Raw genomic sequence first — 15,744 nt, 5'->3', positions numbered from 1 at the left:
CCTTTTTAATGATGACAAACACGAGCATTTAAGAACTATGATTGTTAATTTAATTAACTGGTTGCCTTCAGGGTTTGAGGTTTGTAAGCTTCCTTTGAGTATAATAATCCAAAAGGTAGAGTTTATAAGCTCCCCATAAGTTCTATCCAGGTTGATTAGATTTTATCATTAAAGCACAATAGAATAATCTTTAGAATTTAAGCAAGAATTTGTAACTGTCAGATTCAAGCGCTTAAATACTTATATATCTACTCCTCATTTTGTCAATAAAAAGAACAAAGAATAAGGAAACAGAAAAAGATACTAAAGAAAAATAATTGTAAACTAAACAAAAGAGTTGTCATATTGCATAAAAGTTTCAAGGAAGGTTAGCAATAAATAACTACAAAAGGGTATTAAGCATAAAGTCTAGGGAATTTTCTTAAAAATCTCAAAGATGTCTTTGATGTCTGACCCCATAGCATCTTGCTTGGGAACCACTGACTATAGTTGAGGATCTATCTTATCTTTCTTATCAACTATTACAGCCAATTTCTCCCTTAATTACTCTTGCCTCTGACTAATAGAAGTAACAGTCTCAGAAGTGAAGGACTTCAGGTTTTGAAGAACTAAGTCCATAGATGTTTTAAGAGAATCCTAGTTACCAGCATAAGTAACTGGGACATATGAGGTAAGTCTCTCAGCAACTAATTCATGTATCTTATCATAGAAAACTGTTTTAAACTCTTCTATCTGGCTTTGGATATTTGGTGGAGGGTTTATATTGAAGTTTTACAAAAGGGGCGAGGGGATAAGTGAGGTTATTTCTTCTGAGAAAGAAACATGTGGCATGCTAGTACCTGACACATTATCTGAATCAGATGGTCGAGGATAAGGGTCAGATTATGGTTCTGGGACAGTTTGGTATATGGTGACTTCTAGTTGAGGTTGATTTTCTGGTTGAGGTTGGTTTTATGGTTGATGGGGTTGTGGGTCAGAGATTTCTTGTTATCGTTGAACAAGATTTGGTTGAGGTTCTAGGTTAGATGGTGTGGTTTCAAAAGGTATTGATTGAATCGGTGAGATATCCATAATTTCAAATTCTGATACATCAGAATTAGAACTTGATTTTGTATTGGAATCGAGGATATGGAATTCATCTTAGATTTCCCAATTTCCATGAAAACTTCCTCAAATGCTAACTCTACCTAGAACCCGCCTTAGATTGATGAATATGATGAAGGTTTAAGATGAAATTTCGATGCTTCAAGCTTACTCTTCCTTCTTCCAAGTTTTCTTCTTCTTTCCTCTTCTTTCTCTTCCCACCTCTTCTTCTTCTCTTCTTTATTTCCTTATTTTGTTACTAACAAGTGATATGGTGGTTGCCAAGGAAAAGATAAATAATAAAAAAAATCTTAAGGGAAATATTTCTCTTAGAGAGCAATTGACCATTCATTAATGTTACCAACATACTTGTTTCTCTTAGTAGTTAATAAAGGCAGATTATATTGAATAAAAATTAAGCTCACATGAGTTCACTAATTACTTTATTTGTCCAAACTGGCAAGAAATATAGCATATAAGAACTAATTTGGTCTAAACTGACAACCAATAGAGTATTTATGGAGATATGAGATATTACATTTTTAATTAACTAAAATTAATAATAGTTCTAAATAAAACCAATAATCTAAAAAACTCTAATTAAATTAAATTAATCATTATTCTAAATTCAATTAAAAATACTAAATTAATAAAAGTCTAATTAATTATAATCTGTCATAATTCGTTATTCTACACTACGTTTTAATACCATAAAACTTTATCCAAAATCTATCAACTTGAATAATTAACTTAAATCACTCAAAAACTCTATTAAAACAAAATATAAAAAATCGGGGTGTGTTATGAAGGCTTTCCTCAAGCCTATGTAACCATTCTTTCATTGCTTATGAAGTTTGTTGTCGAACAATGTTATAGATGTCGTTTGACAACTCATTGGCACCTTGAGCTCCAAGATTCGCCTAAAGTTGTTGGGAAGTAACAGTACTACGGAAAACACATGTGACAACGATTGTGAACTACATATAATGACAGTTCTATGTCCATTGTTAGGTAACGTGTAATTATATATATATATATATATATATATATATATATATATATATATATATATATATATATATGATGTTTTCCACCACGAGTGTGTCACCGTGATGATAAGCCAGGTAACATGCTACCTATCACAATAATTATCTTAAACAACCGTTGTTATATATATAAATGTCATGGGTTTGAAACTCGACAACAACAATTCAATTAAAATAAAATTAACATTTCACTACGGTTATAAAAGATTATCATTATGGTATGTATACATGAGTTTATTATAAAATATATGGATTGTTTGTTTTTCCCTACCCTGCACCAAACATATACAACAATTCAAATTGATGTAAAAGGTAATAATATGATAAATTAAAATATTCTTGAAAAACAACTTCAACGAACCACTATTTTTCGAATTGCATGCACCTCGTAATTCATCTCTCGCTATTTAACATATATAATTTGGTTCAATGACCTAAGTTATTCATAAAAACAATTCCTTCTCATCAAATTTAATTCGAAAACACCGATTGAAATAAAGTGACTTTCAAATATAACTTACTTTTCAAATTATTATTTTCTAAATTAATTTAAATGAATGTAGACTCAATGAGGGGTTAGTAAAACAAACAACCTATATACAATATAATAAACTCAACAAGACAAACATTCTAAACAACGATAACATATCAACTCATAAAAGATTTCACAAACGTACCTTTTATTTAAAAGATTCGTGGAAATGAAAACCAAGAATGATCTACTTGTAGCTATCACTCAACTTTAAAACTTTCACATTAGCTTCGTCCTACTTATAGCTTTCACACAACTTTGCAACATTGCAGCTTTCGTGATGAAATGAAAGGAGAATGAAGTTGAAGTGAGAGTAGCAACATTGTGTTAAATTTGAATGAATATCATACAACTTTGCAACTTTCACACTAGTTTCGTCCTCCTTGTATTTTTACTTAATAGCAACACAAACAATTTATGAACTACACCCATAGTATACGCTTTCTTGAGTTATTTTTCTCATTCACCTTCCTTACAAGTCAAAATGTATTAGCATAATATTGTAATTTAAACAAAACAAATATTTTGAACAACAATAACAATTAACTCACAAAGTGTTCCACAAACGTACCTTTTAGGGTTTCATAACATGTTTCACATTAAAATGTATAATAGTATGTTAACATAAACTAGCATGACATTAACTACATGTTAACATAAATGGAAACTAGCTTGATATTAACAACATGTCAATAACAATTATGTCTATATTATCTTCAAAACCCAATAAAAATAAGATAATTATTTAATTTAAGTTAATATTATATTTATTAATTTAATTAAATAATTGGAATTATTGGAATATTATTATTATTATTATTATTGGAATAATAATTATTGGAAAATATATATAAGTTGGAAACAAGGAAAAAAGAGTTCCATTTTGGTAAAAAGAGTTTTCACGTGAAAGCAGAGAAGCGGCTGAAAAGAGGAAAAGGGCAAAGAGGCAGAGTAAGAGGAAGAAGGTTGGAGAAGAGAAGAGCTTGAGGCTAAAGGATTGCCGGATTAACTCAGGTAAGGGGGGTTTATCGTCGTTTAATGGGTATTATGGATTAACATGTAATGGGTAGTGATAAGCCGTTGATTTGACCCTAATTGGATTATGAATGTTGAAAAATTATGATGAATAGATGATGTGAAAACTGTAATTGAATCTGTATTTGTGTGAGTTGTGATTTCCCGAACGTATAGCTTTTTACGGAATCGGATTCGGAGGTCCGGAAGTCCTCCAACGGCGGAAAACGCGGATAATTCTGCATTCTGCTTCGTGTTAGCGCAGGAACAGCTTTCTGTCTTGCGTTAACCGGTTAACCCAGGGTGTTAACCGGTTAACACTGTTAGGAATTGTGAGGTATTGCTGTTTTGCTTGCGTTAACCGGTTAACCCAGGGCGTTAACCGGTTAACACTGTTGTGAGTTGTGAAAATATTGTTGCTCTGTCTGCGTTAACCGGTTAACCCAGGGCGTTAACCGGTTAACACTGTTGAGTTTTGCCAGAAAGCGTGTTCTGTGTTGCGTTAACCGGTTAACCCAGGGCGTTAACCGGTTAACACTGTTGGAAATTGGAAAAATTGATATTTTAATGTTGTGAACATAATTGGTGATTGGCCTATATCGGTGTGTGATATATTAGGGATTATTTCCCGTTGTTTTTAGTAGGATAGGTATTAGTAGAGTGTGCTAATACTGTGATTGAATTATTTGGCATGACATGATATAATTATGGGATAAATATGCTGATGATGTGTGAAAATATGCATAATGTTGTGAATGTATATGTTGTGCATGTGTTGTGAATGGACTGTTCTATGGCTTAGAGTGTGAGCATATGTCCATTGTGGATTATTGTTGATGATTTTGCATTGCTAGGTGATTTAGCATGCATATTGTGGCCTTTATGGTGGTAGCTAATTCCCATAGTGAGGAATTAGTGAGTTAGTCATTATGGACTGTTGTTGATGTTTGCATGCTAGGTGAATTAGCGTGCATAGCATAGCCCTTGGGGTGGTAGCTAATTCCCGTGGTGAGGAATTAGTGAGTTGGTGGTAGCTAATTCCCGTGGTGAGGAATTAGTGAGTGAGTCACTAGGTCTCAAATGAGTGGGACTAGTGGGCTTGGTAGCCGTATCTGGACTTGATCGGTGAGGTGAACTATATGTTCACGAATAGTCGGTACCGCATGCATGGAGTCTCATTGCATAATGTATGTATGGCGTATAACATGAATGGATGTATTCCAATATTATACGTGTGTTTTGTGTTGGTGTTGAGTATGAATTGAGATTATACGTGTGCTTTATGTTGGTGTTGAGTATGATGTTTGAGTTGATGTGCCGTTACTGAATGGGTGTTATGATTAGGGTGATGAAATGTGTTAAATTACTTAACATTGCATGATATTTTATAATGCTTTTTATATCGATTGAGGAACTCACCCTTACAACTATTTTTCAGGTAACGAGCAGTGATTGAGTAGAAGCTAGTGCTTGGAGTCTAGTGTAGTCTCCTTAGCGGGTCATGCTCTGATAGATGTAACATTCGGGACGGGATGTTTTACCTTGTTGAATAATTTTACATGTAATGAGTTACATGTTTTGCATGATTGATTTGATTTCTATCCGCTGCGTATTATGCAAATGCTTTATGTTTTGAATTAATAAAAGAGCATGACAGTTATTTGGTGAATGGTGTGAAATGATTGTGTGACACCCTTAATTGCATAATTACTCTGATTGATATATATTGCTATTTTAATTAAATATTTGGGGTATTTTAGAAGGGTGTTACATTAGTGGTATCAGAGCATAGTCGGTCGAGTCGAGTCGTAATTATTCTGTTTTCCCTGTACGGGATAGGTGTTGTGAAACCCTATCAGTACTTATTGTTTTAGCTTGTTGGGTTTTCAGAATATAGATGGCTGGAAGAGGTAGAGACGATGCTGCGATTGCTGAGGCTCTCGGTATGCTGGCTGGAGTACTTGGGGGAAATCCGAATGTTGTGGGAATGGGAGCTGCTCGTCAACTGAGTGAGTTCCAGAAGAACAATCCTCCAATGTTCAAGGGAGCATACGATTCAGATGGCGCTCAGAAGTGGTTGAAGGAGATCGAGAGGATCTTCCGAGTGACTGAGTGTGCCGATAACCAGAAGGTCAGGTTCGGTACGCATATGCTGTCAGAAGAAGCAGATGATTGGTGGGTTGCTACCCGCACTGAGTTGGAAGCTGCTGGGAATGCTGAGATCACTTGGGCTGTGTTCAGAGAGAGATTCCTGAGGAAGTATTTTCCAGAGGATGTCAGAGGAAAGAAAGAGATAGAGTTCTTGGAATTGAAGCAGGGCAACCGGTCTGTTACTGAGTATGCTGCTAAGTTCACAGAGCTGTCGAAGTATTACACTCCCTATGATGAGGCTACTGGGGAATTTTCAAAATGTGTGAAGTTTGAGAACGGGTTACGTCCCGAGATCAAGCAGGCTATTGGGTATCAGCGGATTAGAGTGTTTTCTGATTTGGTTGACTGTTGCAGGATTTTTGAACAGGATACCAAGGCCAGAGCGGAGAGCTATCAGCAAAGGGTTGATAGGAAAGGCAAGAATCAGAATGATCGTGGGAAACCGTATGCAGCTGGCAAAGGTTTCCAGAGACAGAGTGGGATGAAGAGGCCTAGTGGGGGAGACTCCAGTGCCCCTAGTGCCCCTGCTAAGTGTTACAGATGTGGTCAGGCTGGACATCGTGTCCATGAATGTACCAGTGCTGAGAGGAAGTGTTTCAAGTGTGGAAAAAGTGGTCATTTGGCTGCAGAGTGCCGGTCGAAGACTGTGACTTGTTTCAACTGTGGAGAGTTGGGTCATATTAACCCACAGTGTCCTAAGCCGAAGAAAGAGAACCAGTCGGGAGGCAAGGTCTTTGCTTTATCGGGTTCTGAGACTTCTGCAGATGATCGTTTGATCCGAGGTACGTGTTATATTAATGGCTTTCCTCTTGTAGCTATTATTGACACCGGTGCGACTCATTCCTTTATATCTTTGGATTGTGCTGTGAAACTTAAATTAGAGATATCTGAGATGCATGGAAGTATGGTGATTGATACTCCTGCGAAGGGTTCAGTGACTACTACTTCAGTTTGTTTAAATTGTCCTTTGAGTATTTTTGGTAGAGACTTTGGGATGGACCTTGTGTGTCTTCCACTAGTGCAGATTGATGTTATCTTGGGTATGAACTGGTTGGTGTTTAACCGAGTTTATATCAATTGTTTTGATAAGACTGTGATCTTTCCTGAGATTGAGGAAGGAAAGAGTTTGTTTCTATCAGCGAGGCAGGTGAATGAGGCAGTAACAGATGGGGCAGAGTTGTTTATGCTGTTAGCGACTTTGGAGGCTAAAGATAAACTGGTGATTTGCGATCTAGCTGTGGTGTGTGATTTTCCTGATGTGTTTCCTGAAGAAGTGAATGAATTACCGCCAGAGCGTGAAGTTGAGTTCTCGATTGATTTGGTGCCTGGTACTAGGCCGATATCGATGGCTCTGTACCGTATGTCTGCTGTTGAGTTAACTGAATTGAAGAGTCAGTTGGAAGATCTGTTGGATAAGAAATTTATTCGTCCGAGTGTGTCGCCGTGGGGTGCACCAGTGTTGTTAGTTAAGAAGAAAGAAGGTACTATGAGGTTGTGTGTGGACTACAGGCAACTGAATAAAGTGACGATCAAGAATCGGTATCCTTTGCCGAGGATTGATGATTTGATGGATCAGTTGGTTGGTGCGAGTGTGTTCAGCAAAATAGATTTGAGATCGGGTTATCATCAGATACGTGTGAAAACTGAGGATATTCAGAAGACTGCTTTCAGAACAAGGTATGGACATTATGAGTATTCTGTAATGCCTTTTGGTGTGACTAATGCGCCTGGAGTATTTATGGAGTATATGAATAGGATTTTCCATCCGTACCTAGACAAGTTTGTTGTAGTGTTTATTGACGATATTTTGGTGTATTCGAAATCTGAAGAAGAGCATGCTGAACATTTGAGAGTGGTTTTAGGAGTTCTACGAGAAAAGAAGTTATTTGTTAAACTGTCCAAGTGTGAATTTTGGTTAGAAGAGGTTAGTTTTCTTGGCCATGTGATTTCAAGAGATGGTGTTGCTGTTGATCCTTCTAAGATTGAAGCTGTATCTAAGTGGGAAGCTCCGAAGTCAGTTTCTGAGATAAGGAGTTTTCTTGGACTTGCAGGTTATTATAGGAAATTCATTGAGGGATTTTCTAAGTTGGCATTACCGTTGACGATGTTGACTAGAAAGGGGCAAGCTTTTGTTTGGGACTCAAAATGTGAAGAAGGTTTCCAAGAGTTAAAGAGAAGGTTGACTACTGCTCCTATTCTGATATTATCAAGTCCGTCAGAATTATTTGAGGTTTACTGTGATGCTTCATTGTTGGGTTTGGGTGGTGCGTTGATGCAGAATAAGCAGGTTATAGCTTATGCTTCGAGACAGCTGAGGGTTCATGAGAGGAACTATCCGACACACGATTTAGAGTTGGCAGCTGTGGTATTTGTTCTGAAGTTATGGAGGCATTACTTGTACGGGTCAAGATTTGAGGTTTTCAGTGACCATAAAAGTTTAAAGTATTTGTTTGATCAGAAAGAGCTGAATATGAGACAGAGGAGATGGTTAGAGTTTCTGAAGGATTATGACTTTGGTTTGAATTACCATCCGGGTAAAGCAAACGTAGTGGCTGATGCATTGAGTCGGAAATCATTGCATATGTCTATGTTAATGGTTAAGGAATTGGATTTAATTGAGCAGTTTAGAGACTTGAGTTTGGTGTGTGAGAGTACTCACAATAGTGTTAAATTGGGAATGTTGAAGTTAACGAGTGGTATTCTGGATGAGATCAGAGAGGGTCAGAAATCCGATGTACTTTTGGTTGATAAGTTGACTCTAGTGAATCAAGGTCAAGGTGGCGAATTCAGAGTGGATGAGGATGGTGTTTTGAAATTTGGTAATCGGGTGTGTATTCCGGATGTTACCGAACTTAAGAAGAGTATTCTTGAGGAAGGACATTGTAGTGGCCTGAGTATTCATCCTGGGGCTACGAAGATGTATCATGATTTGAAAAAGTTATTTTGGTGGCCGGGAATGAAAAGAGAAATTGCGAGTTTTGTTTACTCTTGTTTGACTTGTCAGAAGTCAAAGGTTGAGCATCAGAAGCCGTCTGGGCTAATGCAACCGTTGGCTATTCCAGAGTGGAAGTGGGATAGTATCAGTATGGATTTTGTCTCTGGTTTACCGAGGACAATTAAGAATTTTGAAGCTATTTGGGTGATTGTTGATAGATTGACGAAATCGGCTCATTTCATTCCGATCGGAATGGATTATCCGTTAGAGAGATTAGCTGAGTTGTATATTGAGAAGATTGTAAGTTTGCATGGTATTCCGTCGAGTATCGTTTCGGACAGAGATCCTAGATTTACATCGAAGTTTTGGGAAGGTTTGCAGAAGGCTTTGGGAACTAAGCTGAGATTGAGTTCTGCATATCATCCGCAGACTGATGGTCAGACTGAGAGGACGATTCAGTCACTAGAGGATCTTTTGAGGGCTTGTGTTTTGGAAAAGGGATGTGCTTGGGATTGTTATTTGCCTTTGATTGAGTTTACCTACAACAATAGTTTTCATTCGAGCATTGGTATGGCACCGTTTGAAGCTTTGTATGGTAGGAGATGTCGGACGCCTTTATGTTGGTATGAGTCCGGTGAGAGTGTTGTGGTTGGACCGGAGATTGTTCAACAAACTACGGAAAAGATTAAGATGATTCAGGAGAAGATGAGGATTGCTCAGAGTCGTCAGAAGAGTTATCACGACAAGAGGAGGAAGTCACTTGAGTTTCAAGAGGGAGATCATGTGTTTCTTCGTGTTACTCCGATAACTGGGGTTGGTCGAGCTTTGAAGTCGAAGAAGTTGACACCTCGATTTATTGGTCCTTATCAGATTTTGGAGAGGATAAGGGAGGTAGCCTATCGTATCGCTTTACCGCCGTCACTTGCGAATTTGCATGAGGTTTTTCATGTGTCTCAGTTGAGGAGGTACATTCCTGATCTGTCGCATGTTGTCCAAGTAGATGATGTACAGGTGAGAGATAACCTGACTGTTGAAACATCACCTATGAGGATCGAGGATCGAGAGTTGAAGCAGTTGCGGGGTAAAGAGATTGCTTTGGTAAAGGTAGCTTGGGGAGGACCAGCAGGTGGCAATGTGACTTGGGAACTTGAGAATCAGATGAAGGAGTCTTATCCGGAGTTATTCGCTTGAGGTATGTTTTCGAGGACGAAAACTCTTTTAGTGGGGGAGAGTTGTAACACCCCGATAAAAATAAGATAATTATTTAATTTAAGTTAATATTATATTTATTAATTTAATTAAATAATTGGAATTATTGGAATATTATTATTATTATTATTATTGGAATAATAATTATTGGAAAATATATATAAGTTGGAAACAAGGAAAAAAGAGTTCCATTTTGGTAAAAAGAGTTTTCACGTGAAAGCAGAGAAGCGGCTGAAAAGAGGAAAAGGGCAAAGAGGCAGAGTAAGAGGAAGAAGGTTGGAGAAGAGAAGAGCTTGAGGCTAAAGGATTGCCGGATTAACTCAGGTAAGGGGGGTTTATCGTCGTTTAATGGGTATTATGGATTAACATGTAATGGGTAGTGATAAGCCGTTGATTTGACCCTAATTGGATTATGAATGTTGAAAAATTGTGATGAATAGATGATGTGAAAACTGTAATTGAATCTGTATTTGTGTGAGTTATAATTTCCCGAACGTATAGCTTTTTACGGAATCGGATTCGGAGGTCCGGAAGTCCTCCAACGGCGGAAAACGCGGATAATTCTGCATTCTGCTTCGTGTTAGCGCAGGAACAGCTTTCTGTCTTGCGTTAACCGGTTAACCCAGGGTGTTAACCGGTTAACACTGTAACACCCTTCTAAAATACCCCAAATATTTAATTACAATAACAATATATATAAATCAGAGTAATTATGCCATTTAAGGGTGTCACACAATATTTCACACCATTTAACAATATAACTGTCATGCTCATTTATTTAATCGAATAAAACATTTGCATAATTCGCAGCGGGATAAAATCCAACATCACTACAAAACATGTAACACAATACATGTAAGTTTATTCAACAATCATCAATGAAAACAAGAAAGAAACATCCCGTCCCGATGTTACATCTATCAGAGCACGACCCACTAAGGAGACTACACTAGACTCCAAGCATGAACTCCTACTCAACTCATTTCTCGTTACCTGAAAAATAGTTGTAAGGGTGAGTTCCTCAATCGATATAATAAGCATTATAAAATCTCATGTTATGTTAAGTAATTTAACACGTTAATCACCCTAATCACAACATACAATCAGTAACAGCACATCAGCTCAACATCATACTCAACACCACATAAAACACAAGTATAATCTCAAATCATACTCTACAACGACACAAACACACGTATAATATTGGAATACATCCATTCATATTATACGCCATACATACATTATGCAATGAGACTCCACACATGCGGTACCGACTATTCTTGAACATATAGTTCAAGCTCACCGATCAAATCCAGATACGGCTACTAAGCTCACTAGTCCCACTCATTTGAGATCTAATGACTCACTCACTAATTCCTCACCATGGGAATTAGCTACAGCCCCAAAGGCTATGCTATGCACACTAATCATCTAGTATGCAAACATCAACAACAAATCCACCATGATTCACTCACTAATTCCTCACCATGGGAATTAGCTACAGCCCCAAAGGCTATGCTATGCACGCTAATCATCTAGCAATGCAACATCAACAACAATTCAAGAATAGACATATGCTCACACTCTAAGCCATACAACAGTCCATTCACACATACATGCATAATATATACATCCACAACATTATGCATATCATCATACATCATCCACACATGTATCAAACACCATATCATGTCAAATAATTAAATACAGTATTAGCACACTCTACTAATACCTATACTGCTCAAAACAGCGGGATATAATCCCTATTACGTCATACGCCAACATAGGCCAACTCTCAATTATGTACACAACATTAAAAAGCCAATTTTTCCACTCTGCAACAGTGTTAACCGGTTAACGCCCTGGGTTAACCGGTTAACGCAGCATAAAACACGCTTTCCGGCAATTCACAACAGTGTTAACCGGTTAACGCCCTGGGTTAACCGGTTAACGCAGCACAACAGCAATATTTCAACAATTACAACAGTGTTAACCGGTTAACGCCCTGGGTTAACCGGTTAACGCAAGCAAAACAGCACATTTTCACAATTCAAAACAGTGTTAACCGGTTAACACCCTGGGTTAACCGGTTAACGCAAGACAGAAAGCTGTTCCTGCGCTAACACAAGGCAGAATGCAGAATTCTCCGCATTTTCCGCCGTTGGAGGACTTCCGGACCTCCGATTCCAATTCCGTAAAAAGCTATACGTCCAGAAAAATACGACTCACACAACTATCGATTCAATTACAGTTTTTAACACAGTTTATCCAACATCAATTTCAGCATTCACAATCCCAATTAGGGTCAATCAACGGCTTATTACTACCCATTACATATTATCCCATAATACCCATTAATCGACGATAAACCCCCCTTACCTGAGTTAATCCGGCAACTTTGAGCTTCAAGCTTTTCCGTTCTCCAACCCTTGCTCTCTAGCTCTGCCTCTTTGCCCTTTTCCTCTTTCACGATCGCTTCTCTGCTTTTCACGTAAAAACCTTTTTACTCCAAATGGGACTTTTTCCTTAATTCCAACTTATATATATTTTCCATTTTATTTTATTCCAATAATAAAATAACCCAATTATTTGATTAAATTAATAATATACTATTAACTCAATTTAAATAATTATTTTATTTTATTGGGGTGTTACAAACACTGTTAGGAATTGTGAGGTATTGCTGTTTTGCTTGCGTTAACCGGTTAACCCAGGGCGTTAACCGGTTAACACTGTTGTGAGTTGTGAAAATATTGTTGCTCTGTCTGCGTTAACCGGTTAACCCAGGGCGTTAACCGGTTAACACTGTTGAGTTTTGCCAGAAAGCGTGTTCTGTGTTGCGTTAACCGGTTAACCCAGGGCGTTAACCGGTTAACACTGTTGGAAATTGGAAAATTTGATATTTTAATGTTGTGAACATAATTGGTGATTGGCATATATCGGTGTGTGATATAGTAGGGATTATTTCCCGTTGTTTTTAGTAGGATAGGTATTAGTAGAGTATGCTAATACTGTGATTGAATTATTTGGCATGACATGATATAATTATGGGATAAATATGCTGATGATGTGTGAAAATATGCATAATGTTGTGAATGTATATGTTGTGCATGTGTTGTGAATGGACTGTTCTATGGCTTAGAGTGTGAGCATATGTCCATTGTGGATTATTGTTGATGATTTTGCATTGCTAGGTGATTTAGCATGCATATTGTGGCCTTTATGGTGGTAGCTAATTCCCATAGTGAGGAATTAGTGAGTTAGTCATTATGGACTGTTGTTGATGTTTGCATGCTAGGTGAATTAGCGTGCATAGCATAGCCCTTGGGGTGGTAGCTAATTCCCGTGGTGAGGAATTAGTGAGTTGGTGGTAGCTAATTCCCGTGGTGAGGAATTAGTGAGTGAGTCACTAGGTCTCAAATGAGTGGGACTAGTGGGCTTGGTAGCCGTATCTGGACTTGATCGGTGAGGTGAACTATATGTTCACGAATAGTCGGTACCGCATGCATGGAGTCTCATTGCATAATGTATGTATGGCGTATAACATGAATGGATGTATTCCAATATTATACGTGTGTTTTGTGTTGGTGTTGAGTATGAATTGAGATTATACGTGTGCTTTATGTTGGTGTTGAGTATGATGTTTGAGTTGATGTGCCGTTACTGAATGGGTGTTATGATTAGGGTGATGAAATGTGTTAAATTACTTAACATTGCATGATATTTTATAATGCTTTTTATATCGATTGAGGAACTCACCCTTACAACTATTTTTCAGGTAACGAGCAGTGATTGAGTAGAAGCTAGTGCTTGGAGTCTAGTGTAGTCTCCTTAGCGGGTCATGCTCTGATAGATGTAACATTCGGGACGGGATGTTTTACCTTGTTGAATAATTTTACATGTAATGAGTTACATGTTTTGCATGATTGATTTGATTTCTATCCGCTGCGTATTATGCAAATGCTTTATGTTTTGAATTAATAAAAGAGCATGACAGTTATTTGGTGAATGGTGTGAAATGATTGTGTGACACCCTTAATTGCATAATTACTCTGATTGATATATATTGCTATTTTAATTAAATATTTGGGGTATTTTAGAAGGGTGTTACAAATTTTACTTATATTTATATGTTAAACTTATCAACACGGTTGTTAACAAAAACCATGATAAAATATAAAACTTATTTACAACGGTTTCTGGTACTAACCCTGGCAATAGAAATTGTAATTTTAATACATTTATAAGTGTATAAGGACAAACCCTTTTCATAACAAAAAAAAATTGTTGGTGGTGAGATTAAAAGCAAGTAACCTTTCACCTGTCACCATATTTGTTATTATGCCCCGTGATGAAATGTTTTTAATAAAATAATAAAAAACCAGGCGCGTGAAAATGACTTATTACAACAGTTGTTTAAACGGCCGTAGTAATATGGTGTTATCAAATATATATTTTGTAGTAGTGTAAGCAACGCCTCTAGTTAGGTAGTCTGGAGACGAATCTAAGTTCCAAGTGGAGGCACTTCGATAGTCCTCGCTATATGCGGAGTTAGGAACATATTTGGACGAGGAGGAACCTCTGTTCTTGGATGTGTCGTTTCTAGTGGAAGAGTAATAGTTTTATTGACTGTTGCTTATGTCACTACTGCGACATCTAAAACAACCTCTCGTGCAACGACAAAACGAGTGCGTTAGATCCAACCATTGCTTCAAATACGAAGAAGATGAAGGATCGGTGGATCTGTCGAAATGAAGTTGATAGGAAGCTTGATTGAATCAACGTAAAAAAGCTTCACGTTCGATCTCAAAGAATCCCCATTCCATTATCAATAAAGTTTCAAACGGAAAACTTAAAGACCAAAATGAGAATGGTAAGATATGGAATGGAATGAAATCCATAACACTCTATTCTCCTCTCTTTCAAATTTTAAGTAATCCAAACAATAAAAACTCAATTCATATTATTCCATCAATACAAACATACATAAATAAAAGAGAGACAATTACAAACCAACACAATAAATGAACAAAGATAAGACCGACAAAGTAATCACATTTTTAAAATAAAAATAAAAATCTAAGGTATAAAGTCAGTTCACCTAGAAAGGAATGTACATTCTCTAATCTCCATTTGTCACTACAATTATCTTGAATCTTGAACTGACTAAAGGTTTGAATACTAATCTTGCAAGTCCATCTGGCATCATTGTACCAAAAATCAACACCAATTATTCGAGATTCCTCTTCAATTAATTACATTCAATTATGATTCCAGAATATATATATATATATATATATATATTTGCTTAAAACCACTAAAATATTGTCTTCCTTGTTTTCAATCAAAGATAGCCTAAAATGATTGGTTGAAGTGTCTGATATGTATTTCTTATCTTGTTTTTGCTTGTCTTTTACCTTCCAAATATTATCCTATTTATACATCTCAATCTCCTTCTTTCTTTCCCGTTTTTGCTCTCCATATTCCTCATAAATACATATGCGCATAACGTCCTTCGCACTCTATAATTGCTATGTAACGTCTACCTCTTCAATAATTACAACTCCTCTGTTTTAATGTTTCATTCCATAACAGTTTCATACGACCCTTTAAAAATCATTGTAACTTTGTCATCAGATCTGACTAGTACGAATTAGATAATTCTCGACTTATGTGAGGTCGACTCTATATTGCTTATTTCAATATCCTAACCGAATTTCGATTAGTAGATGACAACACGACTATCTGAACTATTAGTCTAATTATATTCGATT

Source organism: Lathyrus oleraceus, chromosome 2, assembly GCF_024323335.1.
Source record: "Lathyrus oleraceus cultivar Zhongwan6 chromosome 2, CAAS_Psat_ZW6_1.0, whole genome shotgun sequence".
Classification (NCBI taxonomy): domain Eukaryota; kingdom Viridiplantae; phylum Streptophyta; class Magnoliopsida; order Fabales; family Fabaceae; genus Lathyrus; species Lathyrus oleraceus.
Note: the sequence above shows the minus strand (reverse complement) of the source record.